The sequence below is a fragment of the Carcharodon carcharias genome, chromosome 2 (genome assembly GCF_017639515.1).
Source record: "Carcharodon carcharias isolate sCarCar2 chromosome 2, sCarCar2.pri, whole genome shotgun sequence".
Lineage (NCBI taxonomy): Eukaryota > Metazoa > Chordata > Chondrichthyes > Lamniformes > Lamnidae > Carcharodon > Carcharodon carcharias.
Genome location: NC_054468.1, coordinates 159,195,818 through 159,212,745, shown reverse-complemented (window position 1 = coordinate 159,212,745; position 16,928 = coordinate 159,195,818). Strand labels below are relative to the sequence as shown.

At 41.4% G+C, this 16,928-nt stretch overlaps 1 protein-coding gene across 1 annotated transcript in view; it reads left to right on the top strand.

The window, feature by feature from the left end:
- Nucleotides 1-16,928, top strand: part of LOC121293889 (T-lymphoma invasion and metastasis-inducing protein 2-like) — a 385,212-nt gene that overhangs the window by 36,090 nt on the left and 332,194 nt on the right. Inside the window, exon 2 of the mRNA XM_041217341.1 lies at nt 15,344-15,399. The gene's annotated coding sequence lies outside the window, so the exon portion shown is untranslated. The remainder of the gene's footprint in view (nt 1-15,343; nt 15,400-16,928) is intronic.

Below are 16,928 nucleotides of genomic sequence, written 5' to 3'. Positions count from 1 at the left end.
AGCTTTTGCTTTTGTGCCTTCATGCTTAGTGTAAATTGAATTGTTGGGTAATTGTATTTGAGCCCAGTTTCCTCTAACTCCACATTACAGCCACTCCCTTGGCTTTTGTCACTATGCTGTTGGCAGTGACCTCAGGACATAGTTTCATTTGGTCAATGTGAAAATAAGTTTATACATCCCTCTGCAGGAACAGCGTCACTAATCTTATAGTTCTCATTAATGGCTAAGAAAGTTAATATTTCACAGTACTTATAATTTGCCTAAAGCTAAACCTTATTAAAGTGATCTAGTCTACATCTGTCTGTGTTACGTTCTATGCCTCTCCACGCTGCTGTGTATAATATTGCAGGGAACAAAAGGCACACAATGTAATTATACTGTCTGTAATTGAAAGATGGCGTAACAAATGTTTTTTGTTCTGTGTAGAGTCTCTGATATTAATGAGTGGCTTTGTTTAAAATATTATTGAGTGACCGAATTGTGTCAGCAGCAAGGGCATATAAGTAGTCATTTGCACCTGCTTATATGAGTTTATTATTCCAAATAGCAATCCACTGTACAACACAGCTAGTGCATTTTTCAAGGAGGAAACTGTGATATCCCTTAATCTTAAACATGTATTATGCAAACTTATTGTTTGGTTTATTTTGTACTGCATGACTAAACACTATTATCAATTTATACTTTGGAATCCCAGAGTGTACTTGGTAATTACAGCTTACGTGCCATCAGCTCTTATTTATAGAATGCATTTTCTGCTACTTTAGCGTCATTGCAAAATAGCTTGGTGCCAAAGTTGTAGTACAGTTCTGGTGTCCAGGCCAGATCTGACTCCAAAGAGGTGATTTGAGTTTTACATTGCTTGGAATTCATGCCAATTCAAGTATGGCCCCAATTCAGTGAACCCATTACTGATCTGTAATTCATTTGTGTTTTATACTGTGTGGATATCCCTGCCTGCGCATTCTCAACATTTAATATGTAACCATTCTGAAGAGAGCATTTGAGCATGCTCATATATGGGTGAAAGAACAGAACTTATAAGCATGTTATTGGAGCCAGGCAAATTAAATAATTTTGTCAGAAGTGTTATGAAAGGTTCACACCTGCAGCATCAGCTACCTGTTCATATCAGGTATTTTTGGGCTTCATTTCAGAGTTCCAGCATCCAGTACTTTTGTGCTTTCAGACTAGCTGTGGTACTGCTTGGCTACATCCAATACTACACCCATATAAGACTAAAATCATAAGATTCTGAGGGGGCTTAACAAAGTAGATACTGAGAGGATGTTTCTTATGGGAGATTCTAGGACTCAGGGACGCAGTTTCAAAATTTCAAAATAAGTCGTCTCCCATTTAAGATGGAGATGAGGAATTTCTTCTGTGGGTTGTTAGTGTTTGGAATTCTCTTCCCCAGAGAGCATTGGAGGCTGGGTCATTGTCTAACTCAGCCTTGAATATATTCAGAGTTTTGACTGACAAGGCAGTTGAGTGTTATGGGGTTGGGGGAGGGCAGGCAGGAAAGAGGATTTCAGGCCACTATCAGATCAGCCATGATATTAAATTGCAGAGCAGGCTAGCGGGGTCGAATGGTCTACTCCTCCCATTTTTTAATGTTCTTATGTAACCATTGGCCCTGGACAGCTCGTCACACATAAATGTCTCAGTAACTTTCCAAGTTTATTTAGTTAGAGCATATTTCATAGGATTAGTTAACAGTATGATTTCTGTGATGTATAGTGATGCATTCCCTCCCCCCACATTTTGGGAGGTGGAGTGGAAAGGAAGGACAAAAATAGTCAAATCTCTGCTTTCCTGGGCTGAATTCTGGGCATTGTGTCACACTGTTGTGGAGGTAACCATCTCCTGTTGTTATTCCCTCTACTCCCTTCTTTATCATAGTAATGTGGTTCAAAATTTGGAGAGCTGTTCCATTGACTATTTAAGTACAGCTTGACATAGTCATATTCACAGAATCATACCTTCTAGCCAATGTCCCAGACAGCACTAGCACCATCACTGGTTATATCATATTACAGACAGGACAGACCCAATTGAAGTGGTGGCACAGGGTATAGAGTCAGGAGGGAATTGCCCTGGGAGTCCGCAACATTGACTTCAGATCCCATGAAGTCAATTGCATTGGGTCAAACATGGGCAAGGAAATCTCTTGTTGATTATCACGTACTGCCCTCCCTCCCTCAGCTGATGAATCATTACTCCTCCACATTGAACACTACTTGGAAGAAGCACTGAGGGTAACAAGGGTGCAAAATGTACTCTAGGTTGGGGGGGGGGGGCTTCAATGTCCATCACCAAGAATGGTTCAGTAGCACCACTACTGACTGAGTTGGCCAAGTCCTAAAGAACCTATCTGCCAGATGGGGACTGCAGCAGGTGATGAGGGAACCAAAAAGATGGAAAAATCTACTTGATCTCGCCCTGCTAATCTGCCTGTCACAGATGTGTCCAATCATGATACTATTGGTAGGAGTGATCTCTGCACAATGCTTGTGTAGACGAAGTCCCATCTTCCACTGAGGATACCATCTGTCATTGTGACACTAACATTGTGCTAAATGGAATAGATTTAGAACAGATCTAGTAGCTCAAGACTGGACAGCTATGAGATACTGTGGCTATCAGCTGCAGCAGAATTGAACCAAACCAGAACCTATACATTTATGGCCTGGCATATCCATCGCTGTACCATTACCATTAAGCCAGGGGATCAACTCTGGTTAAATAAGGAGTGCAGGAGAGCATGAGGAATGCCAGAGTGGCGCCAGGCATACCTAAAAATGAAGTGTCCACCTGGTGAAGCTATAGCACAGGACTACGTGCATGATAGATAGTGGAAGCAGCCTGCGATAGACAGAGCTAAGTGATCCCACAATCGATGGCTCAGATCAAAGCTCTGCAGTCCTGCCACATCCAACCATGAATAGTGGTGGACAGTTAAACAACTGACTGGAAGAGGAGGCTCCACAAATATCCCATCCCCTTTGATGGGGGAGCCGAGTACATCAGTACAAAAGACGAGGCTGAAGCATTTGCAATCATCTTCAGCCAGAAGTGCCGAATGGATGATCTATCTCAGCTTCCTGAGGTCACCAGCACCACAGAGACCAGTCTTCAGCCAATACGATTCACTCCATGTGATATCAAGAAACAGCTGAAGGCACTGGATACTGTGAAGGCTATTGACCTTGATGACGTCACTAATAGTACTGAAGACTTGTGCTCCAGAACTTGCTGCACCCCTAGCCAAGCTGTTCCCGTACAGCTACAACACTAGCATCTACCTGACAATGTGGAAAATTGGCCAGGTATGTCCTGTCCACAAAAAAGCAGGACAAATCCAATCTGGCCAATTGCCACTCTATCAATCATCAGCATATTGATAGAAGGCGTTGTTGAGAGTGCTATCAAATGGTACTTACAGAGCAATACCTGCTCACGTATGCTCAGTTTGGGTTCTGCCAGGACCACTTGTCTCCTGACCTCATTACAGCCTTGGTCTAAACATGGATAAAAGAGCTGAATTCCAGAAGTGTGGCGAGAGTGACAGCAGTAAGCATCAAAGCAGCATTTGACCAAGTGTGGCATCAGAGAGCCCTAGCAAAATTGAATTTGGTGGGAATTGGGGGGATGAGGGGGTGCAGTGGGGTGTGTGTGCGGTTTCTCCACTAGTTGGAGTTGTACTGAGTGCAAAGGAAGATGGCTGTGTTTGTTGGAGGCCAATCATCTCAGTCCCAGGATATCACTGCAGGAGTTCCTCAGGGAGTGTCCTGATCCCAACCATCTTCAGCTGCTTCATCAATGACCTTCCTTCCATCATAAGATCAGAGGTGGGGATGTTCACTGATGATTGCACTATGTTCAGTACTATTTGCAATTTCTCCGAAACTGAAGCAATTCATGTCCATGTGTAACAAGACCTGGACAATATCCAGGCTTGGGTTGATAAGTGGCAAGTAACATTCACGCCACCCAAGAGAGAATCTAACCATTTCCCCATGGCATTACCATTGCTGAATCCCTCACCATCAACATCCTGAGAGTTACCATTGACCAGAAACTGAACTGGACTAGCCATATAAATACTGTGGCTACAAGAGCAGGTCAGAGGCTGGAACCCTGTGGCTAGTGACTCACCTGACTCCCCAAAACCTGTCCACCATCTACAAGGCATAAGTCAGGAATGTAATGTAATACTCCCCACTTGCCTGGATGAGTGCAGTTCCACACTCCAGCTCAACACCATCCAGGACAAAGCACCCTGCTTGATCAGCAGTCTGTCCACCACCTTAAGCATTCACTCCATCGACACACAGTAATAGCAGTGTATAAGATATACAAGACGCACTGCAACAACTCGCCAGTGTTGCTTTGTTGACAGCATCTTCCAAACCCGTGACCTTTACCATCTAGAAGGTCAAGGACAGCAGATGCATGGGAACTCTATCACCGGCAAGTTCCCCTTCAAGTCACACACCATCTTGACTTGAAGCTTATTGCCGTTCCTTCACTGTCGCTGGATCAAAATCCTGCATCTCTTTTCCTAGCAGCACTATAGGTGTACCTATAATAGATGAACTGCAGTGGTCAGGAAGGTGGCTCACCATCTTCTGGAGGACAATTAGGGATGGGCAATAAATGCTGGCCTAGCCAGCGATGCCCACATGAAAAAAGGAAAAAAACGATTAAGAGCCTGAGTGGGGAGGGGGCACTAAGTTGCATTTCACTTGAAAATATCTATATTTTGATTTGCTGTGTACTTTTTCTGAAAATGAGAGTTTGGCAATCGTGTATTTTAAAAGCACATTAATGGTTCTTGAGCACAGGAATGGTTTTCATTGAAGAATGAATCACTTTGAGATAGAATGTTGACTTCCTTTAATGGACTATGTAGAGTCATTGTCAACTTTTGGTGAAAACAATGAAAGTGAACATGAGGTTTCTGTTAGCCAGTTAAATCAACACTTCAGGAAAAGTGGAAGAACCTCCCAGTTCAGTTTATGAATATTACTGTATGCCAAGACCACAACCAGATCAGCCGTAATCTAATTGAATGGCTGAGCAGGCTTGAAGGGCTAAATGGCCTACTCTTGCACCTAAGTCCTTTGTTTCCACAAAGAGTTCTCTTTATTTGCCTATTTTAATTCTTAATCATTTCGCAAAACAATATAGAAGTGGTTTAAATTGCAACATCTGCCATTTTGCCTTTCCGAAAAGAATAATTTTGTAGTTGTTGGATATTACAGATCTTGAATATTGCTGAGGAAACGAGACATGCTATCAAAGCTTTCCATCTTGCATTCATCAGGATAGCTATGCAAAATAAACCAACAGTAAAGGGGAATAACAATTTATATTGCATGAGAAGAGGTGTTGATTGGTTGGCAAGTGGACTCTGTTGGGGGTGCCGTGATGGAGAATGCGGCATTGAACAGTGAACTGCCCAGCTTTGTTCAACTTCAAACCGGGCAGGTCGACTCTGGTCAAGGCATTGCCCTTGGGAATGAACCAGGGAATGACTGTTTCCCAAGCTTTTGTTTAGTTGAAAAAGGTGTAATGTGTGGACATGTTCCTTCTGTCTGCAAAAGACACTGCCCTGACCCATATGACTGTGGTTCCCAGCTTGCTGCAAACTAGGTGTTGGCAGCTAAGAATTGAATTGTAGTGGTGAAATGATTGGTATGCTGCAATTGTAGTTTCAGATCCATGCCTCCTTGTATTGCACACTTAACCATGTTCTTCCAATCCATGATGTATATGGCTGAGAGCCAGTTCCTAATGTACTTGTAATAATCCTGATCTGTCTCCAATTTGGAGTAAACTAAACTAAAGGAAATCCTTTCTCGCTGGCTTAATTTAGTTGTGACACAGCTGAAATCTGGCTTGGATTCCAAATGGTGTGCCCATGATTCATTGCATGTGGCATTATGAAATAATCGCTGTATTTTGAATTTAATAAAAAACATTATATGACTTAGCTGAAGCACGTAATGTACCTCTGGTCAAATAACAAAAATGACAAAAAGAACTTGCCTTTATATAGTGCCTCTAATGTAGTGCAAAGTCCCAAGACATTTGACAGAAACAAATATCAAACAAACAGGCAAAATTAGGGCAGAGGACTAAAAGCTTGGTCAAAGAAGTGGTTATAAGTAACATTGTAAAATATGGGTGGATGGAATTCCAGAGCTTGGAACCAAGCAGCTGGAGGCATGATTGCCAGTAGTGATACAAAGAAAATTAGGGGTTTGCTGGAGGCCAGAATTGGAGGAGCACACGTATCTCTGAGGATCTGTTCAGCTGTCTCTGCTGCTTCTTTCTCTTCCCCTAGCCCACAAGACCAAATGTTCTATAAGGTATCCCCTGCCCTAATTTTGTATTCCATATTTTTTATTCTAAATGACAGGTTAGACTTTATTGGTACACCAGAGCCCAGAAGCTGGTTAAAGTGATCTCATGTTAAAAGGACCACATTGGCCAGTATTGTAATACAGCTCCTGTATATAGCCTTGTACCTTTCCATAGTTTTTTACCTGTCTCCCATCAAATCTCTGAGCTCACCTTGTCAGAAAGACCCACCACCCTCTTCCTTGACCCGAGTCCCACCAAACTGCTAACCTCCCAACTGTTACTGTTAATGGTCCCATCTTTCAGATATTGTTTCTCTCCCCTCCAAATCTGATGTAGTCAGTCCTCTCCTCAAAAAAAATACCCATGAGTCCTCTGTACTTGAAAACCAGCCCCATCTCCAACTCCTTTTCCCCTCAAGTCCTTGAATGCGCATTGCCTCCTAAATTTAGGTGCGTCACTCCTGCATACTCATGTTTGAATCCCACCAATCAGGTTTTGCCTCTAATCAAAATCACAAATTACATTTTATTTGATTGTCACAATGACAAACTCACCCTCCTCGTTCTTCTCGGCCTGTTTACAGCCGGTGACCACACCATCTTCTTCCAACACCTCTCCTCCGTCATCAAGTTAGGTGGCACTGGCCTTGTTGGTTCCATTGTTAACTAGTTGTAGTCAGGGAATCATTTGCAATAGCTTATCTTCCCGTTCTTGCACATTATCTCTAGAGTCCCAAAGGATCTACCCATTGCTCCCTCCAATTTTTCAGCTATGTACTACCCCTCAGTGACATCATTCGAAAATGTCAGATCCTCAGCTTATAATTCTCAGCTTTGCCTTACCATGACCTCTCTTGAGTCCTCCACTATTTCATTTATCAAACTGCTTGTCCAACTAAATATTGGGAAGGAACAAAGCTCCTCAAGCTCTGTTCCCTAACCTGAGTCGGCCCCCCCTCCCTGGCAATTGTCTGAATCAGACCTTTTGCAAACTTGGTGTTGTATTTGACCCAGACACGAGTTTTCGACCACATATCAGTTCTATTACCAAGACCGCCTTATCCCACCTCTGTTGCATGACTTTGGCCCTGTCTCAACTCATTTGCAGAAATCATTATCCAAGTCTTAGTTACCTCAAGACTTAATTATTCTAATGCTCTCCTGGATGACGTCCCATATTCCACCCTATATAAGCTTGCATTCACCAAAACTCTGCTGCCAACATTCTAACTCTCAAATCATATTCACCCACCACCCCTGTGCTTGCCAACTTATATTGACTTCTAGTCCAGCAAAGCCTCAGTTTTAAAATTTTCATCCTTGATTTCAAATTTCTTTGTGGTTTCAATCCTCCTTATATTTGTAATCTCCTCCAGCCCTACAATTCTCAGTTATTTGTTGTACTCTTATTTTGGCCTCCTTTAACTCCCATATTTTAATCATGCCACCATAGGTGGCCATGCCTTCAGCTGCCCAGACTGTAAACTCTGGAATTCCCTCTCTAGACCTCTCCATCGTACAACATTTCTCCTCTTTAAGATACTCTTTAAAACCTCCCTTTTTGACCAAAGGTTTTGGTCTCCTGGCCTAATATCTCCTTAATTGATGTGGTGTTGAATTTTGTTTTGAATACACTCCTGTGAAGTGCCCTAGGATATTCTGATACATTAAAGGTGCTATACAAATGCAAGTTCTTGTAGGGTTTGAGGAGATTACAGAGATCAGGATGAAGGAGGCAACGGAGAGATTTGGAAACAAAGATGAAGATTTTCAAATTGGGGATTAGAAGGGTCCACTTTTGGAACCAGAATACCTTAAATGGACTTATTTTAGCATACTCCAATGCTTTTAATTCACCTAATACCATCAGGTATGCTCCAGAGAAACTATGGCACTGTCTTTGGAGGAGGAGAGTGATTGTAAGAAATGAATAAAATGATGAAAAGCTATTGAATAGAAAGGGAATAAAATGGGTGTTTTGGTCAGTAAATGTAAAGCAGAGCTACCTGTAATGAAATTAAACCACACCATTCTTAATGATGCAATGTTGTCCACAGCAGTGATTTTGAATTTTAATTGTCTTTGATGGAACATTTTGAATTGGATGTGCTAATTGCTGTACTGAAATGTAAGGAGGGGGTGGGGGTGCTGATTATGGTGGGAACTTGCTCTTTGAAGCAAAATAAACACCATCCCCTGCAGAAAAGTGTTTAAGCTTTTTCAGCTGTTTGCACCCTGGCCGGTCTTTTCTGGAAATAGCTTAATTTAAGGTTCTAAATGTTGATTTTAATGGGGAAAAATTTTAAATGCTAATATTAACTGGATACTGTTGCAAAATTCTTTGCAGTGATTGTATGAACATTCATTTCTGAACATTTATTTTTGAATTAAATATTCAGCCAGTCTCAAACTACTGTAGGCAGCTTGATTTTTATTTTAGAATCTAAATCTATACAGAGATTATAGACCATTATAACATACAGTACTTCATTTTTGTAGAGGTTCCACTTGGGATTTTTCAGCATTGCATTTATTCTGCCATGTAGAATTGCTAGAAATGCTAAATTTGCAGGATAAATCTGGAGTCAGGTCCTACCAATATATACAGCATAAGTGAGCACACTGTTCTGAAAATCAGTGTTTTTGACACGGCTGACAATCTTTCTTATCATGACTGAATTGATTATAGTTATGTACCACAGGCAGAGGGATTGGTGAATGGTTTTTAAGTTTTCAACAAGTTCCACCATGATAAATGAGAGACAATTAAGAGGCTTTGGACCTAAATTGAGAATTTTATCTGAACCTTTTATGGTACACAGATTATCTTCCTAGGAAAGAGCATATGTAGTAGATATGGAGAAAGCCAAAGTTGAATTGTCACTGCAGGCTCTGCTTCAAATTACAACATTTAATATAGGAATGATTAACCCTGGGAATATAATAAATTGCCAATTGAAAGCAATTGTTTTGATTTTGTCAGGGCCTCATTATATTTGTAGTGATTCAGGTCATTTAAAATTAATTTCAGATGAAACAGAAAATTGAATCATCAGACAGTTTAGGATCCTATTACCTTTGCATTCAACTGCTGGAAAAGCAAAATATCGAGCATTGGGCCACCAGCCCTTTAAGTATGACATTTAAAGTAATATTTAATTTAAGCATCATGGAATTGGTTCTAAGTTAAACAGAACCTGCTAGAAGAAGTGCTTAGTACCTCATGCTGCTTTTATTCTTGCATAATAGATCACTTCATTTTATTGTCACCTCACAAAACCTATTGATTTCTGTCAGCTTGAGCTGGTCTTGAGCCTGATTTACATCACCCCTGTGGTTTCAAATAGTTAGTCACCTGCAGCTACTGCAGAGCTATACTGATTCATGAGCTCATGTGTATATTGACCAGATGGATCCTTGTGAAAAGCACTGATGGGAGTATGAGCCAAGTCTGCTACGCTGAGGTGACCTCAAGTGTTTGGCTATAATGATAAACATCAAAGGGCAATTGAGTATAGCTTCTGCTAGCCCAGCACTTTTTGAAATGGTAAAACAAATAATTGGAATCCAAGTAACAATTGGCTTTAAAACCACAGCACCAATATTGATTTGTGAATATTTTAAAAATACCATTTACCAGATATTTAATCTCTTTTGAATATAACTTCTTACTTTTATGGAACAGGGATGATGGGCTTTATTTAAGAGGAAAGACTTAAGAAGTCTTGATTAGGACAAGGAAGATGGAGAGGAGATAAGTTAGAGGCACTCAAAATTGAAGGGTTTAAATAAGAATAGGATAAAAGTATTTGCACTGGTCAGTGAATCAGTAACTAAACGGTAAAAATTTAAAACCAACAAGCGAGAGATTGATGAAAAACTCTCATGCAGGGTTTTTTTGGTGGGAACAGAATTCACGGTGGCTTCTAAAAGGGAAATTACCACATTTGTAAAGGAAAAGTACAAAATAATTCAGGGAATGTTACTAAGTGGACAGCTCTTTCAGCCTCAGAAGTATTGTTTGATGAGTCATGGCTGTGCAGAAGTCTTGCGTCATAAGATTACCTGTTGCAGGCGTGGGAAGGCTGGCCCCAGCTGATGTTTGTACATGCAGCTAAGGTTGTTGGGTATTGATCAAAAGTAGGAACTTTCTTCAAATGATTAAGCACAAACTTATAAGCCTGCTCTTTATGATGAGGGAGTTGACAGGCTGGGGGACAGTTTAGCAGAAAAACTGTTTTCTCTCGGACTGATGACCATTTTTTGGAATCCATTTCTCAGCCACAGCCAGCTGGACTGATAGGCATGTAGCAGCAGGTCATAAACCAGGGAGCATAAAATGAGGGAAGGAGAGAGAAATCAGGCTTAAGAAAGGCTATTGAAGAGGATCCTGAGTGATCAGCATGGGGGATATCAAATTGGAAGGGAGAAATCCTGGAGAGACCAAGGAAGTATATCACAGCAAAGGGGGTTCTGGAGGTTATGTAGGGAGGGGAGGGAATCAGGTTGTGCAGGACTAATCACTGGGGAGGTTTAACAAGTTTTCTTGGGGAGCCTGGGGGAAGCACTCCTGCTCCTCTTGGCCCTTGAGCTGTGCTCAAGAAGCACTTAACCATTCCATCCTTCAACATGGAGCCTGACTAAAATATTTAAATGGGGGACTCCTCCTGGATTGGTCACCAGCTCCCAGCTGCCTCCATTAAAATTGGAAGTTGGTGGGTTGGGTTTGAGTTTGAACTTCATTAAACCCAAATCCACCCATTTTTTGGGGGTGAAATTAAGCGATAGTCTCTCTGTTACAGCACCCAATGGTTTTTTCTATAATTTTGGTTCTTTTGGTTCTATCAGCGTTCTTGGAGCACCATTCCAACTGTTGATCACTCTGTAGAACTGACCAATCCTAAGTTTGACATTTACTATCACGATCTTCTATAAACTATGAACCATTTGTTTTGTTTGCTTTAAATCATTTGAGTTTCATCATTTCAAGGCTGAAATGTCCAGGTGCCTCCATAATTAGCAGATAACTCATTCCATTCTTTGTGAATAAACACATTTTGTGATGAAATTTTAAAATTCATGAAGCCACCCTGAACATGATTTTTCAGTCTACACATAACAGTGAATGCACAGGCAATAGCACTCTCCCCTCTGATTCAAAACGTTCTGGGTTCAAGCTCCCAAGGACTTGAACACAAAAATCTAGGCTGACCTTCAGTGCTATACTGTGGGAGTGTTGCACTGTTGGAGGTGTTTTTTGAATGGGACTTTAAACTGAGGCCCATCCATGGTTTCAAGTGAAAATAAAAGATCCCGTGACACCATTTCCAAAAAGAGCAGGGGAGTTATCCCTGGTGTTGTGGCCAATATTAATTACTCAATCAATGCCACAAAAATAGATTATTTGGTCATTATCATATTACTGTTGTGGAAGCTTGATATGTGCAAATTGATTGTCACATTTCCTACACTGCAGCAATGACTACACTTCAAAAGTTCTTAATTGGCTGCAAAGCGGTTTGGAACACCCTGTGTTCTCATATATTCTTCCAACGTATGTAAAATGCACATCCAATGTGGCTGTCCATCAATTAAAACCCTCCATGGATTTTAAATGTTTATTTTTATTTTCCTCTCTATTGCATCCCTACCCCACCACACTGAGATTATGGCTAACCCTCTCCTGGGTTTTGATTTGGCTATGTTATAGCACTGATGTGCCAACAATATTTTTTTTTCATATCTCAGAATTGTTACAGCACAGAAGGAATCCATTCATCCTGTGATGTCTGCCTCGGTTCTCCAAATGAGCAATCCACCTATGCCATTCCCTGTCTCATCCCTGTAACTCTGCACATTCTTCCTTTTCAGATAACAGTCTAATTTCCTTTTGAATGCCTCGTTTGAACCTGCCTCCACCACACTCCCAGTGCATTCCAGACCTTAACTACTCATTGTGTGAAAAAGTTTTTCCTCATGTCACTTTTGTTTCTTTTGTCAGTTACTTTAAATCTGTACCCTTTCATTCTCAATCTTTTCATGAGCAGAAACAGTTTCTCCCTATCTCCTCTGTCCAGACCCCTCATGATTTTGTATACCTCTATCAAATCTCCTTTCAGCCTTCTCCAAGGAAAGCAGTCCCAAGCTCCAATCTATCTTCATAACTGAAGTTCCCCATCCCTGGAACCATTCTCATGAACCTTTTCTGCACATCTCTTCTAAAGTGTGGAGCCCAGAACTGGACATAGTACTCTAGCTGAGGTGGAATTAGTGTCCTATACAAGTTCAACATAACCTCCATGCTCTTGTACTCCATGCCCCTATTAAAGCCTAGGAAACTGTATGCTTCATTAATTGCTCTCTCAACCTGTCCTACCACCCTGAATGACTTATGCACAAATACACCAGGTCCCTCTGCTCCTACAACCTCTTTAGAGTTGTATCCTTCATTTTATATTGTCTCTCCATTTTTCCCTGCCAAAATGAATCACTTCCCCTTTCACCACATTGAACTTAATCTCTCACCAGTCTGCCTGTTCCACCAACTTGTCTGTCCTTTTGAAGTTCTATGCAATCCTCCTCATAGTTCACAATGCTTGCACGCTAAGGTATAGGTCATTAATATATATCAGGAAGAGCAAGGGTCCCAGCACTGATCCCTGAGGAACTCCACTACAAGCCTTCCTCCAGCCTGAACAACATCCATTAACCAATGCTCTCTTCCCTGTCACTCAGCCAATTTACTATCCATGTTGCCACTGTCCCTTTTAATCCATAAGCTATAACTTTACTCAGGTCTGTTGTGCAGCGCTGTATCGAATGCCTTTTGGAAGTCCATGTACACCACATCAACAGCAGTGCTCTCATCAATCCTCTCATTTAACTCTTCAGAAAACTCCAGAAAGTTAGTTAAACATGATTTTCCCTTAACAAATCTGTGCTGGATTTCCTTTATTAACATGCTTTCGTGTGTGACTATTAATTTTGTCCTGACTATTAATTTTGCTTGTAGAAGATTCCCCATCATCAAAGTTAAACTTACTGGCTTGTTATTTCAGGACTTATCTTTTCACCCTTTTTGAACAAGGCTGTAACATTTGCAATTCTCCAGCACTCTGGCACCACCCCCGAGTCTAAGGAAGATTGGAAAATTATGTTCAGTGCCTCCATAATTTCCACTTTCACTCCCCTCAATATCATTGGATGCATCTCATCTGGTCCCGGTGCTTTATCAACTTTAAATTTAGATAGCCTATCTAATACCTCCTCATCATCCGTTTTAAATCCTTCTAGTGTATGAATTACCTCCTCTTTCACTGTGACTTGGGTAGCATCTTCTTCCTTGGTAAAGACAAATGCAAAGTATTCATTTAACACCTCAGCTATTCTCCCTGCCTCCATGTGTAAACCCCCTTCCCTAATTGGCCCCACTACTCTTTTTATCACTCTTCTACAATTTATATGTCTACAGAAGAACTTTGGGATTCCCTTTCATGTTAGCTGCCAGTCTCTTTTCACTTTCTTTGCTTCTCTTATTTTCCTTTTCGCTTCCCCTCTGAACCTTCTATGTTCAGCTTGCTTCCTAACATCTGTCATAAGCACACAATATTCCTTTTCATTGGCTATTCTTGACAACTCTAGGTGTTGAGAATTGGGAGTTTTTGGCCATATACCAGAGAGGGAGGGGAAATATGATGAGATATGTCGCACAGTCATGCCAAATCAGCCTTCGTCTGATTCCTGCTGATTTAATTTTTCCATCTTTGCTCATTTAACTGTCAGCAGTGGGAATGATGGCAGTAATCCTGACTTTTCTCTTGGCTGGAGCACCTGTCACTTGGTGACTCAAGCAGATTCCCATTAAGGTATTCCTGGGCAATCCGGTCAGTTATCAGATTCTCTCAGAATGGTAATTAATCAGTGATTTCAGGGAAGAGATGAGGATTCTAAAAACAATGGGAGAAAGTCTTCGAGAAATTCAGGGGAATTCAAATTCTGTTGAGAAGTTTTGAAAGTTGCAGAAGAAGATTTCTGAAGCTGAACAATTGTATTGAGTTCAGTGAAAATTCACAAAATCACCAATGCTATCTGCTGGATAATTCACAACAGATTTAAACCAGTTGTTTGTTTATTCCGGGGCACTCCAGCTCTTTTTAGTGGACAACCCTTCTCCCACATGCAGAATCCTGGAATACCCATAGCTTCAAAGGTTACTACTTTCATTTATAAAGCACCATTAAGATAGTAAAACGTCCAACAGACATTTCACACGCACATTATCTAACAAAATGACACTAAGCCAGAAAAGAAGACGTCAGTACAGGTAGCTCAAAGATCAATAAAAAGGGCAGGTTTTAAGGAGCGTTTTGAAGGGAGAAAGGTAGAGAAACAGTGAGATTTAGGGAGGGAATCCTAGAGCTTTGAAAAGCTAGCCAGCTAAGGGCTCGGACAACAAAGGTAAAGTAATGAAAATACAGGACGTGAAAGAGGCCAGAATTGGTGGATTGCAGAGATCCAGATGGTTGTAGGGCCTTGAGGAGGCTATAGATACAGGTACGCCATGGAATTATTTAGAAACCAGCACCATAAGTGAGTTTCACATAAAATAAATGAAAATATTTTTATGTTTAATTGCATAACTAATTTTTTGAGAGCAAATTGTATGGGGGGGCGGGGCTGTAGAATTTGCATAATTCAGAGGGAGGCCTCATATAAAAAGCTTGAACACCCCTGGCCTAAACACAGAATAAACCCAGAACCATTTTCCCTTCTATGGCTCAGTACCATGACACTTGCTGAATTTGTCCAGTGAGCTAGCAAAAATTGTTAGTTGATTTTTAAAGGCAAATTCACGTGATGACAATGTGCCCTTTGAAGATGTAAAGCCCCTCTTTTTATATAAAATCACTGTTTTGGCTTCGGTTCCAGTTAAGTACTTGAGATGTAATTTGATTTGTCTGTTTACCTTTTAGAGCCATTAGTCAATCATGTGGGCGTGAGCAGGACGTCTGGCTCCACTTCCATTAAGGTAATCATCTCATCGGTGACGTTGAAAAAGCCTTGCCCTAATTTTCTTTGTTTGGAAACCCTTTGATAAAATATATGTGTTGTATCATAGAGACGATGAAATTCTTAAGTTAAGGACAACTGACATATGTTAGAGAATTTCAGAAAGTTTCCACATGGCTGGAAGACTAAATGTTTCAATGTGCTTTGTGCCTTTCCATATGTTGTGCAACACCAGTGCTAAAATGTTAGTTTGTAAGTTAAATAATATGTAACTGATTGGTTTTTCTGTGCACATAATTGATTGTCTTGATTTGTATTATCTCGTCTCCCTTACTCCCCTCCCCAACTTGTTCTGCACGTGTAATTGAAACTCTGTTAAACAAATATACCAGGGTAAGTTACTAAGTGGCCCAATTATTGATCCTTTTACAAAGTTTTTTTGTCATTCATGGGATATAGGTGTCGCTGGATAGGCGAGCATTTATTGCCCATCCCTAATTACCCTTGAGAAGGTGATAGTGAGCTGCTGCAATTCGTATGGTGTAGGTAGACCCATAGTGCTATTAGGCAGGGTGTTCCAGGATTTTGAACCAGCAACAGTGAAGGAACAGCTATATATTTCCAAGTCAGGATGGTGAGTGTCTCGGAGGGCAACTTCTAGGTGATGATGTTCCCATGTGTCTGCTGCCCTTGTCCTACTAGGTGGCAGTGGTTGTGGGTTTGGAAGGTGCTGCCGAAGGAGGCTTGGTGAGTTCCTGCAGTGCATCTTGTAGATGGTACACGCTGCTGCTACTTTGGTGGTAGAGCGAGTGAATGTTTGCGGATGGGGTGCCAATCAAGCAGGCTGCTTTGTCCTGGATAATGTCAGTCTTCTCAAATGTTGTTGGAGCTGCATGCATCCAGGCAAGCGGAGAGTATTTCATCACATTCCTGACTTGTGCTTTGTAGATGGTGGACAGGCACTAGAGAGGCAGGTGGTGAGTTGCTCGCCACAGGATTCATAGCCTCTGACCTGCTCTTGCAGCCACAGTGTTTAAGTGGCTTATCCAGTTCAGTTTCTGGTCAATGGTAACCCCCAGGATGTTGACAGTGGGGATTCAGCAATGGTAATGGCATTGAATGTCAAGGAGCGATGCTTAGATTCTCTCTTGTTGGAGATAGTCATTGCCCAGCACTTGGGTGGCGTGAATGTTACTTGCCACTTCTCAGCTCAAGCCCGGATATTGTCCAGGTCTTGCTGCATTTGGACATGGACAAGTCACGAATTGTGCTGAACATTGTGTAATCATTAGTGAACATCCCCACTTCTGACCTTATGATGGAACAAAGGTCCTTGATGAAGCAACTGAAGATGGTTAGTCCTAGGAACTCCTGCAGTAATGTCCTGGAGCTGAGATGACTGACCTCCAACAACCATAACCATCTTCTTTTGTGCTAGGTATGACTCCAACCAGTGGAGAGTTTTCCCCCTAATTCCCATTGACTTCAGTTTTGCTAGGGCTCCTTGATGCCACACTCGGTCAAATGCGTCTTTGATGTCAAGGGCAG